The sequence below is a fragment of the Musa acuminata genome, chromosome BXJ1-2 (genome assembly GCF_036884655.1).
Source record: "Musa acuminata AAA Group cultivar baxijiao chromosome BXJ1-2, Cavendish_Baxijiao_AAA, whole genome shotgun sequence".
In the NCBI taxonomy this organism is placed as follows: domain Eukaryota; kingdom Viridiplantae; phylum Streptophyta; class Magnoliopsida; order Zingiberales; family Musaceae; genus Musa; species Musa acuminata.
In genome coordinates, this window is record NC_088328.1 from 6,072,582 (window position 1) to 6,086,424 (window position 13,843).

The following is a 13,843-nucleotide window of genomic DNA, read 5'->3' on the forward strand; positions in this document are numbered from 1 at the left end:
TGGAAGTATATAGATGCTCATCCAAAGGAGCTAATTATAGGAGATACATCAAAAGGGGTTCAAACTCGTTCCTCTTTCAAGAATTTTTGTGCTAATGCCGCGTTCCTTTCTCAAATTGAACCTAAATGTATTGACGAGGCCATAAAAGATGATTTTTGGGTTATTGTAATGCAAGAGGAATTGAATCAATTTGAGAGGAATAAGGTATGGAAGCTTGTTCCTAGACCTAGTTACCATTTAGTCATTGGTACTAAATGGGTCTTTAGAAACAAGCAAGACAAAAATGGTATCGTGGTTAGAAACAAGGCTAGATTAGTGGCCAAAGGTTTCAACCAAGAAGAAGGTATCGATTACGAAGAAACCTTCGCTCCTGTGGCTCGATTAGAAGCCATAAGGATGCTCCTTGCCTATGCTAGTAGTAATAATTTTAAACTATTTCAAATGGATGTCAAAAGTGCTTTCTTAAATGGTTTTATTTCCGAAGAAGTATATGTCGAACAACCTCCCGGATTTGAAAATTCTCTTCTTCCTAACCATGTTTTCAATTTGACTAAGGCCCTCTATGGCTTGAAACAAGCTCCTAGAGCTTGGTATAAAAGGCTTAGTTCCTTTCTTATTTTAAATAATTTTACTAAAGGCAAGGTTGATACTACATTGTTTATTAAACATTTTGAAAATAATTTTCTTATTGTGCAAATTTATGTTGACGATATTATTTTTGGCTCTTCGGATGAATCACTATGTGAATCATTTGCCAAATGTATGAGTCATTAATTTGAAATGAGTTTAATGGGTGAATTAACTTTCTTTTTGGGATTACAAATCAAACAACTTAGTGATGGTATATTTCTTAACCAATCTAAATATACATTAGAATTGTTAAAACGATTTAACATGGATAATTTAAAAACAATAAACACCCCTATGAGTACTGCGACTAAGTTAGATATGGATGAAAATAGTGAAAATTTCGATCAAAAAACATATAGGGGAATGATAGGTAGTCTACTCTACCTCACCGCGACTAGACCGGATATTATGTTTAGTGTAGGACTTTGTGCTAGGTATCAATCAAATCCTAAATTATCTCATCTTAAAAGTGTTAAAAGAATATTTAGGTATCTTAAAGGAACTCCAAATCTAGGACTATGGTATCCAAAATCTGAAAATTTTGATTTAATAGCTTATGTAGATGCCGATTTTGGCGGATGCAGGATAGATAGAAAAAGTACATCTGGAACATGCCAATTTTTAAGACATGCACTTGTTTCTTGGACTTCCAAGAAACAAAATTCAGTTGCACTATCTACGGCGGAAGCAGAATACATTGCTGCAAGTGCATGCTGTGCACAAGTTGTTTGGATGAAAAATACATTAGAAGACTATGGAATTCACTTTAAAAACATTCCCATAAAATGTGATAATACTAGTGCCATATGTCTTACTAAAAATCCAATTCAGCATTCTAGAACTAAGCACATCGACGTTAGGCATCATTTCATACGCGATCATGTCCTTAATAATGATGTTGTTATAGAATTCATTGACACAAAGCATCAATTAGCAGATATATTTACAAAAGCCTTGAATGAAGACCAATTTGAATTCATTAGAAGGGAATTAGGTATGTTAAATTGTCCCAAAGAATAAACTTGTTTAAATGGATTTTCCGTAAAGTTTTTCATTCTCTCTCCGTTCCTCGGTGAATCTGATCCTTCTCTTTCGATTCTAAATGACTTGTTAAATTATCTTATCCTATCTTGAGTCAAACACCGCTCCCATCTGATCAAGATTAATGATTTTATGATATTTTGTGAATCTCGAAATTGATTTTGATGGCTTGATTATGAGTTTCAAGTTGACAATTTGAATTTAAATGAGTTTGTATTCGAATTATGATCTTGACTTATTGGAGTTACTACTTGAATTTTTAATCACAATCTCTTCCTTGTACACCTACAATTTTTGATTATAGAAAGAAGAGATTTGATAAAATGGATGAATGTTGAATTTTCATTTATGATGAACTCGGCATAAATATTTTAGCATACTTAATTTTGGATGATAAAATTTTTGCATGATCAATGTTATAATCACAAATTATGTGCTTCAAATCTCATTCCCTTTTTGTTGATGACAAAGGGGGAGAAAAGTGATGACTTGTACCATTTTGATAGCATGACTTATATGAATTGCAAAAGCTTGTATGAATGTCTTATATGCCTTGCAAAATCCTTGAGAATATCACAAGATTGATTGATCATATTGAAAGCATGCCTTACATCTATATCATGAAATTCATGTTGAAAATCTTTATCTCCTATCGTAGTAAAAATCGTCCCATATCATTTGACTTGTGATTTTCATCGAAGTTTCGCATTTACTATTGCTTAATGAGAATAACGATAAGTTCTACGGTTAGAACTTATCGGTTTATGCTTGAATTCAATGGATGAAATTCAAGTGTTTTCATCTTCTCATAATATGACATATAGATAGGGGGAGTTATGTTTAACTCCGTCATAAATTGATTGTCATCATAAAAAATGGTGAGATTGTTGAATCTCAGATTTTGATGATAAAATCAATTGATGGGTTAATTGATCTAATCCAAATTATTGAGCTAAGTGTGCAGGATTAACTATGATAACCAGAAAACACAAAGTAAGTATACCGGAGTCAAGTTCGATGGACGTTTAAGAGTCCGAAGAATCGTCGGAGATGTTGCCGGAACCAATCGAGAAGAAATCGGGAACTTGTCGGAATTTTCGGAAGTTCGCCGAAGAGATCGTCGGAGGTTCACGGAGATCACCGAGAAGGTTCGGCTACTCGTTAAAGTCATCACAAGTTCGGGAGCTTGCTGGGAGTCCGTCAGAAGAAGTTCGTCGGAAAGCTCGCCGAAACAAGACTCGACGTTCGCGGTTAAAAGCTTGCTGGGAGTCCGTCGGAAGAATTTCGTCGGAAAGCTCGCCGAAACAAGACTCGACGTTCACGGTTGAAAGCTTGCTTAGGATGTGTTTTGTTATGTAGTTCACTTGTAAATAGGATTAGGATTAAGAGATAATCCTATATCCTGGTTAGGGGCTAACTAGGCCCAAAATTAGACTTGATTTGGGCTAAATTTGAAGCCCAAACAGTCAACCGAAGAGTCTGACGGTGGCACCGCCAGACTAGGTGGTTACACCACCCAGCACCCGAGAGCTGGGCGGTGGCACCGCCCAGCACTGTCAGTGTCTGACACTAACAGGCGGTGGCATCGCCACTGACAGGCGATGGCACCGCCAGCATCGGGAACCCAACGAGAATTCAAATTTGGAGCCAAAATTTGAATCCTCTTGAGGCCTATAAATACCCCTCAAATCTCAGCTGAGATTACAACTTTTTGAGCAGCAAGTAATTGAGAGAAAAGTCTTAGAAGAGTCTTTGCCTTTCTTGTTTTCAATTTGCTAGTGTTCACCTCCTTCTTTCTTGTTGAAAATCTGTAAGAGAGTGAACTGCTTGTAAAAGTTGTAAGAGGGGTATTTACCCTTCCCTTTCAAGAGATTTGCTAGTGGAAGGTGGGAGCCTCATCGAAGAGGGGACTCGCAAGTGGATGTAGGTCATTTGACCAAACCACTGTAAAATCGGCGTAATCTCTGGTTTGCATTTACTTATTGTCATTTATATTACTGTAAACCATTTGCACTTTAATGCTATACTGCTTTGTCTCTGTCTTACATATCTCTTCAAGTTAAAATGCAATCGAAATGGTTTTAAACGAAAACGTTGCTTTTATCGTACGAAGTTTCCGAAAAGTGTTTAAATCGTGAAAAGTTTATCGCACTTCACCGCTGCACTAATTCACCCCCCCCCCCCCTCTTAGTGCCGCTCCGATCCTAACAGGTCATAGAGCCTCCCCTCCATTGGTATTCATCTCTTTGAGCTTGGTGCAATTGGGCAAAGCTCTCTCCTTGATATGATTTTTTCGGGCTTAGTGGTCGGCCTAATTTGAGTTCGGTATAGAGCGTCCGAATCTTATCTTCCATTCGCACTTCCAAGGCTTCAAATTTAGCATTGATTGCCTCCTTAGATGCCATAGTATATGCCTCAAAATCTATGATGTTAAGATCTCTCTTTTGTTGTTAGGTTAAAGGGATGTATAGGTTGAGAGAAGTGATGGTCGAAAGGGTTGGTGGATTGGTAGATGTAGGTTACGGTTTAGGCTCATGTTGTGGCTGTTTTGGGTGCAGTTTGAGGGTGTGGTTTGATGGAGTTTTAGGGCTATGTATGAAAGTTTTGGATCTGTGGTAGATGGCAGCAAAAGTTTGATAGAAATCGGTGGAAGTTGCAGCAAGTATGTGCTGTCTTGTAAGAGTAGAATTGTCGTCGAAGAAACAACGATTTCTCGACGTAATTTCCACAAAAAACTTGAGAGAATTGAGGAAATTGATAGCAAAATCACAGTTTATATGACAGTGAGGATGACTAATTTAATCAAAAAAATTTTGGCAGTATAACAGCTAGGAAATTGGTGCAAGTTGCGATAGCAGAATTCTTGTCGAAAAATTTCAGCGGTTTACGATGAAAATTTGCAGCAACACAAAATCATTTTTAGACATGAATTTCTCAATAGATCAATATTAGATAGAAGCCAAGATGATCTATGAAGTGTATAAAAAATTTCATTCAAAAAAGATTGCAAATAGATGGGTTAAGGCAACAATATGCGGCTGAAATTTTCTGCAGCACAAATTTTTAAGTATAGCAGATTGGACGTAAAAGATCTGTAGTTTATATTGAGAATTTTTTAATGAAACTAAAGGAAAATCAACTGTTATGAAGTGTCAAAGCTATCATAAAAATTTCGTAGAGATTTGGATAGAAACAATATAGTATCAAGATCAAACAAACAGTGCTATGCGACTGAAATTTTACAGTGCAGATTTTCAAGTATAGCAGATTAGACGTAAAATATCAATGATTTATATTAAGAATTTTTTGGCAAAACTAAAGGAAAATCTGCTGTTAGGTAGTGTCAAAGATGTCATAAAAATTTCGTATAGATTTGGATAGAAAAAACATAGTAGCATGATCAAATAGACAGTGCTAAGCGGCTAGAATTCTGCAATGTATCTTTCGTCGTAGAGATGAAAACTTTGTGACGAAAAGTTTATACAGCAATATAGGAATAATTTTTTTAGGATTTTTGAATAAGGATAACTAAATTGCAGTAGCAGTAAGGTAGGAAACCAGAACCTGTTGCAATTCACGGGGAGATCAAAGGATGATCCGCGATGGTGGAGATGACGATGGAATTTGGTGATGATCTTTTAAGCAATTGTGGGAATTGCTTTGGGTGGTTGTGGAGGGTTGATGGATGGTTGTGGAAGGGCAGCGAGGTGCCAAGAATGCTGCTCTGATACCAGGTGTTAGAACCCTTGCAGATTCTAAACTTGGGGTTGATCTCTTTAGGGGATCGGCTTCCTTGGAACTCTATAGGGGTTCCTCCCTCCAAGTTGTTGCTCAAAGGCTGCAGAAAAGATTCATCTATTGTTTATCAAAAGAGGAGGAATACATGACTATTTATAGGGCTTCTAAACCCTAACTCCTAATAGGACTCCTACTCAAGACTCCTACTTGTAACCAACTCCTAATAGGACTCCTACTCAAGACTCCTATTCCTTTACAACTCCTTATTCTTCTTTAAGAAACAACCTCCTAACCCTAGCCGACCTCTTCACCTCTTTAATAGGGGTCGGCTTAGGTAGGTTTTACATAAATGTCCCTCTCAATTAGGACTCTCCTAGCTAGAGTCCTAACACTGTGTTACCTATGGAGATCATATATCCTTGTTTCCTTGCAGATCTTTAGGAGAGGGTGAAGGAGGTCAAGTATCTGTTGAATCTCGGATTTTGATGATAACAATCAATTGGTGAGTTAATTGATCTAATCCATATTATTGAGTTAAGTGTGCAGGATTAACTACGATAACCAGAAAACATAAAGCAAGGATACCGGAGTCAAGTTCGATGGACGTTTAAGAGTCCGAAGAATCGTCGGAGATGCTGCCGGAACCAACCGAGAAGAAATCGGGAACTTGTCGGAAGTTCGCCGAAGAGATCGTCGGAAGTTCGCGGAGATCTCCGAGAAGGCTCGGCTACTCGTTAAAGTCGTCACAAGATCGGGAGCTTGCTGGGAGTCCGCCGGAGGAAAACCGAGGGCATATCGGAAGTCCGTCGGAAGAAGTTCGTCGGAAAGCTCGCCGAAACAAGACTCGACGTTCGCGGTTGAAAGCTTGCTTAGGATGTGTTTTTTGTTATGTAGTTCACTTGTAATTAGGATTAGGATTAAGAGATAATCCTATATCCTGGTTAGGGGCCAACTGGGCCCAAAATCAGAGTTGGTTTAGGCTAAAAATTAAGCTAAACCAGCGAACTAGAGAGCCAAGATTGAAGCCCAATTAGTGGCTGAAAACACTGTAGTTGGGCTGAAAACACTGTAGGCGGTGGCACCGCCTAGCTGGGCGGTGGCACCGCCCAGCACCCGAGAGCTGGGCGGTGACACCTCCTTGGCTGGGCGGTTGCACCGTCCAGCACCCGAGCGCTGGGCGGTGGCACCGCCTGGTTGGGCGGTGGCACCTCCATCACCGGAAACCCTAAGAAAATTCAAATTTTGGAGCCCAAAATTTGAATCCTCTTGAGGCCTATAAATACCCCTCAAATCTCAGCTGAGATGACAACTTTTGAGAAGCATTTGATTGAGAGAAAAGTCTTAGAAAGTCTTAGCAAGTCTTGTTTTCAATTTGCTAGAGAGTTCTCCTCCTTCTTTCTCATTGAAAATCTGTAAGAGGTTGAGCTGCTTGTAAAAGGTTGTAAGAGGGGTATTTACCCTTCCATTTCAAGAGATTTGCTAGTGGAAGGTGGGAGCCTCATCGAAGAGGGGCCTCGCAAGTGGAGTAGGTCATTTGACCGAACCACTCTAAAATCGGCGTAATCTCTGGTTTGCATTTTGTTCTTGTCATTTACATTACTGCAAATCTTCTTACTGCTTTAGTTCCTTATTACCCTTGCTGCGCAACTTTAAGAATACCCTTTCAAGTTAAACTTTTCAAGTTCCGTTCTTATCGTACGAAAGATTTTTCTTAAATCGAAGTTTTAATCCGCTGCACTAATTCAACCCCCCCTCTTAGTGCCGCTCCGATCCTAACAGTATCCTCCTCTTTAGCGGTGATCCACATAGCAGGGCTACGACAACGCTCCTCAAAACTCTAGGCCTGCTCTAAAGTGGAGATGGGGAGGAGAATAGGAGAGGCAAGCAGAGGCTCTAGCCTATGAGGCTCTGAATCCCTCCTATTTATAGAGGCCCCTTGTCAAAACCTAATGGATCCTCCCCTAGTGGGTATTCGATCTGCAAACAATTACCCAAGCCATTTTAGATTAGTGGATCTCTATCTAATAATCTCTCATGGGCTCTTATTGGATCTCGTCCATGAGATCCAATAATTTAGGGGCTTATTGGATATCCAATAAGATAGGGGCTCTGGCGGATATCTCATATCCGAACCTCTACTCATCGCAATGCCTACCATATGTGTGTGACTCTCTAGGCCCAATATCGAGCTAGCCATGAGTCATACATGTCAGAACTCCTTCTAACTTAGTGAATTATTATCTCTGTAATAATTCACTGGACTCATCGACTACGGATGTATTAGGCCACTACGCCGTAGTCCCCATACGATATAGGTGAATCCAATTCATTAGACCTATTTGTCCTCAATTACAATGTACTTATAGTCCCTCATCTATCTAATATCCCAGAGATCGTATATCGAGCATGGTGTTGTTAGACCCAAACGGTTTCTATTTGAGTCTTGCTCTAATCGAATTCTCCCGGAGAAGTCTTTCTCTCTCAACCCGAATGACCCTGGCCAGGGATTTGTCTGAGCAAGAATTCATAGGATATTCCTCTCATTACACCGAGAGTGGATGATCCTCTATCGATACTCAATAACCCTCGTAAGATCGACTGCCACTCCCAATGTCTAGTTGTACTAGATCTGGGACATCCAAACCTATAAGTCTGGTATCAAAGAGTGGAGCACTCATACAGGACATCCTTGGTGTCTCAAGTCTAAAGACCAAATACACCACTAGGACTATGGAAACGCTATCTGATAATAAAGCATCATTAACCATCTAGCATTCCAAAAGCGGGTCAATCATTGAACTCATTCTCCAATGAGCACCTGTACTGTATCCCTAGTGTCCCCAAACAAGCAGCTATGAGACCAGCTACATCCATCATATGGATTGGTATACAACACACCAGTCTGTCTAGTTATCACGATGTCCCTCTCGAGTAACCTATGATTGGGATTATTTAGGATCTGTGTTTAAAGGTGAATCGGTCTCATTATTGTAATCTTATCACGATCTGATTCCCATTGCATGGATCCAAGGAAATCGTAATATATACATGCATATATACAATAATCAATATAAAGTGATAAATACTAAAATATAATAAGCAAAGAGATTCCGTGTTAAGTCACACGTGCCATCACTCACGTGATTGGCTTGCTGGGCACCTATGACTAGCAATCTCCCACTTGACCTAAAGCCAATCACTCATGTGTCTAATCCCCATCAGACTCCTATGACACTCAAAGACAATCTGAGACAACGACTTTGTTAGTGGATCTGCAATGTTATCTTCGGATGGAACTCTTTCCATTGCTACATCTCCTCGGGTTACGATCTCTCTGATAAGGTGGAACCTCCTCAGAACTGATTTATGATGAGACCTGGTTTCCTTCGCTTGAGTAATCGCCCAGTTGTTGTCGCAATATAAGGAAATAAGCTCCTCGCTATCCAGCACGACTCCCAAATCTATGATGAACTTCTTCACTCAGACTCCCTCCTTTGCTGCATTTGATGTAGCAATGTACTCCGCCTCTGCGGTCGAGTCAGCAATAGTATCTTGCTTGGAACTCTTTCAGCACACTGCTCCTCCATTCAAGGTGTACATATATCCCAAATTTGACTTGCTATCATCAACATCAGACTAAAAACTCGAGTTAGTGTAGCCTTCAACCCTGAGGCTACTACCTCTATATACTAGTAAAAGATCCTTAGTCCTTCTCAAGTACTTAAGAATACACTTTACTGCTTTCCAGTGTTCCAAGCCTGGATCCACTTGATACCTGCTCATGATACTCAGAGTATGTGCTATATCAGGCCTAGTACATAGCATGACATACATGATAGACCCTATCGCTAATGCATAAGGTATCATATCCATGTTTGTCCTTTCTTCTGAAGTCTTTGGGGACATACTCCTAGAAAGCGATATCCTAAGGATTTTGATATGACTTATTTGATGAATGCAAAACAATTAGTAGAAAATATAAATTGTTAAAAAAGGAGCATGATAGTCTTATTAGTAATTTCGATAAATTAAAAACTAAATATCATAATAGTTTAGCTCCATGTATAAAATGTCATGATCTAGAAACTCTCCAAAAGGAGAACTTGCTACTTAAGGATACCTTGAAGAAATTCGAGGTTGGTAGCAGGTCTTTGAACATGATTCTTACAAATAATGGTCACATTCCTAAAAAAAGTGGAATCGGATTTGTGAGAAGTCCTCACCAAAATCCAACCACCTTCATTAAAGGTTCTATCTTACATGTTCGGCACCAAAGCAAATGCAACTTTTGTTACAAACATGGACATAGAACTTATCATTGTCTATTCAAGAATGTTAGTCCAAACAAACTGATTTGGGTTCCTAAAGGAACCATGATAAATTCTATGCAACATGATAAATAATTTAGATCAGTTTTTGAGGCAACTAAAAGTAAATGGGTACCTAAAAATCATCCTTTCTTATATAAACATATACCATCACAAGTTAGGAGCAAGAGATGGTACCTCGATAGTGGATGCTTAAGGCATATGATCGGAGATTCATCTCAATTCTCTAAGCTCACTAGCATAGACGAAGGCTATGTCACATTCGGAGACAACAACAAAGGTAAAATCATTGCCAAAGGAACCATAGGTAACAAATCCAATTTCTTTATTGAAGATGTTTTGTTAGTTGAAGGTTTAAAATATAACCTCGTGAGCATTAGTCAACTATGTGATAAAGGATATATTGTCAAATTCGAATCTAATGCTTGCATCATTGAAATACCATACAAAAACACACTTATGATTGCATTAAAATAAAATAACATTTACACCATTGACATCAATGATCTTTGTAATGAAATGTGTTTCTCGGTTTTGAATGAGGATGCTTGGCTTTGGCATAGGAGAGTAGGTCATGCTAGCATGAAACTAATCACTCAAATATCATCCAAAGAACTTGTAAGAGGAATTCCTCATATCAAGTTCATCAAAGATAATTTGTATGATGCTTGTCAACTAGGAAAATAAATTAAAGGTAGTTTCAAATCTAAGAATCAAATAGGCACATCTCGGCCCTTGTAATTGATCCATATGGACTTATTCGGACTAATCTCTACATCAAGCCTAGGAGGTAGCAAATATGCCTTTGTTATTGTAGATGACTATAGTAGATACACATGGACTTATTTCTTGAAACACAAAAATGAATGCTTTAGATATTTCACCAAGTTTTGTAAACTTGTTCAAAATGAAAAGGCTTTTATGATTTCATCAATTCGAAGTGATCACGGTGGTGAATTTCAAAACTGTGATTTTCAAGAATTTTGTGAATCTAATGGATACAACCACCATGTTTAATGAATATAGCCTACCCAAATATTTTTGGGCCGAAGTCGTAAACACGGCATGCTATATTTTGAATAGAGTTCTAGTAAGACCCTTACTCACCAAAACTCCTTTTGAGTTGGGGAACAACAAAAAACCCAATGTTTTATATTTTAAAGATTTTGGGTGTAAGTGTTTTATCTTGAATGAAAAAGATGCCTTAGGAAAATTTGATGCAAAATCCGATGAAGGAATTTTTATTGGTTATTCTTCGATTTTTAAAGCTTTCGTATCTTCAATAAAAGAACTTTAATTATAGAAGAATCCATTCATGTTGTTTTCAATGAGATATCCAAAATCAAGAAAAATGATTTTGATGATGATGTTAATTTCGATTCTTTGAATTTAAATGAAACCCCTTCTCCAACTAGCACCTTGGATACATCCACTTCCAAAACATCCTTACCCAAGGATTGGAAGTATCTAGATGCTCATCCTAAGGAGCTAATCCTAGGAGACACATCTAAGGGGGTTCAATGTTAGAACCCTTGCAGATTCTAAACTTGGGGTTGATCTCTTTAGGGGATCGGCCTCCTTGGAACTCTATAGGGGTTCCTCCCTCCAAATTGCTGCTCAAAGGCTACAGAAAAGATTCATCTATTGCTTATGAAAAGAGAAGGAATACATGGCTATTTATAGGGCTTCTAAACCCTAACTCCTAATAGGACTTCTACTTAAGACTCTTACTTCTAACCAACTCCTAATAGGACTCCTACTTAAGACTCTTACTTCTAACCAACTCCTAATAGGACTCCTACTCAAGACTCCTATTCCCTTACAACTCCTAATTCTTCTCTCAGAAAAAACCTCCTACATGAATGTCCCTCTCAATTAGGACTCTCCTAGCTAGAGTCCTAATAGATCCGCCCTCTTCAAATCAGCCTTGTCTTCAAGGCTGAGATTCCATGAACTCAGGGAACCGAGTCTTCAGCTCCTCATATGGTTCCCATGTGGCGTCTTCAAGTGGTAGATTATTCCAATGCAATAATACTTCAGTAGAGGGATGTCGGCGACGCATCACGATCCTGCGATCGAGGATGGCTTGTGGTTGGGCTTGAATAACTCCGTCCTCAGTTGTGTTGGGTAGTTGGATATGGGGTGACTCGTGTTCTCCCAACTTGGGCTTTAGGCATGATACGTGGAAGATAGGGTGAATTTTGGCATCCTCAGGTAATTTAAGTCTGTACGCCACGGCTCTAATATGCTCTATGATCTGATAGGGCCCATAAAAATGTAGGGATAGCTTCATGGAGGCTCGAGTGTTGATAGAGAGTTTCTTGTATGGTTGTAGGCGAAGATAAACCCAATCTCCCACTGAAAATTCTCTTTCACTTCGTCGTGTGTCGGCTTGCTGCTTCATTCTGGCTTGAGCGGTAGAGAGATTATCTTTTAACAATTGTAAGAGTTTGTCCCTATCAATCAATTCTTGGTCAACCTGATCTACCTTGGCCGAGCCAATTACATACTTTGGAATCACAGGGGCTGGTCGACCATACAATGCTTCATAAGGGGCACATTTTGTAGATAAATGATATGTAGTATTATACCACCATTTGGCCCAGGGAAGCCATTTCGTCCACTCTTTTGGTCGGTCGCTAGCGAAACACCGGAGGTACGTCTCTAAGCACCTATTTACCACCTCTGTTTGGCCGTTAGTTTGTGGATGATATGCTGTGCTCATCTTGAGTTTGGTGCCTTGTAACTGAAATAACTCGGTCCAAAATTTACTAGTGAAGATCCTGTCACGATCACTTACGATGGACCTTGGCATCCCATACAGTTTAACAATATTTTCTATGAAAATCTGGGCAATACTAACAGCAGTGTAGGGATTTCTCATAGCACAAAAATGAGCATATTTCGTAAGTCGATCAACCACCACGAGAATCGTGCTTTTACCTTTGGAAGATGGCAGCCCTTCAATGAAGTCCATGGAGATGTCAGTCCACACTGAGTCTGGTATGGGTAGTGGTTGTAGCTTCCCTGGATTTGCCGTAGTTTCACCCTTGTGCTGTTGACATACATCACATTGTACCACATATTCAGCAATAATTTTTTTCATCCCTCTCTAATAAAAATTTTGCTTCACTCTTTTGTAGGTTTTTAGGAATCCAGAGTGCCCTGCTGAAGGTATGGAGTGCATTTCATGCAAGATGATTGTAATGCAAGGGGAGTCAGGTATAAGCACAATGCGACCTTTGTAGCATAGATGCCTCGAATCCCAAGTGTAGTGGGCTATTGCACTTGGATCCTCCAATTTTTTTATGATGTTGCTGATCTCTGGATCCTTCTTCCATTCTTCACTAATGTCCTAGAGGAGACCGGTGGTAGGAAGGGAGATGGCTAAAACCTTAGCTTGTTCAGGTAGCCGTGAGAGTGCATCTGCAACAACGTTTTCTTTCCCCTTTTTGTAAATAATTTCATAATAAAATCCAAGAAGTTTGGTTACCCATTTTTGCTGCTCAGGGGATGATATCTTTTGCTCGAAAAAGTACTTGAGGCTTTTATGGTCAGTTTTAATTTGAAATCGCCGGCCGATCAGGTAGGGTCTCCACCTCGTTACTGTGTGTACAATGGCGAGCATCTCCTTATCATATACTAACATGTTTTGATGGGAGGGAGATAATGCCTTGCTAGTGTATGCGAGTGGTCGACCATTTTGCATGAGAACGGCTCCAATTCCGACTCCAGATGCGTCGGCCTCAATGATGAAGGGTCTATTGAAATCTGGTAGCGCAAGCACCGGCGTCATTGTCAAGGCTGCTTTAAGTTTGTCGAAGGCAGCAGAGGCTTTGTCCGACCATTGGAAAGCATCTTTTTTTAGTAAAGAAGTGAGTGGTGCACTGATCTTCCCACAGTCCTTAACAAATTTTTGGTAGTAGCCCGTTAGTCCAAGGAACCCCCGTAGTAATTTCACGTTTGTAGGTTTCGGCCAGCCTTGCATTGCCTCAATTTTTGTTTGGTCTACCGCCACTCCTTCTTCTGATATTATATGCCCAAGGTACTCTACTTTTTTCTAGAGAAAGTTGCACTTTGGTTACCTAACAAAAAGAGTATTCTCC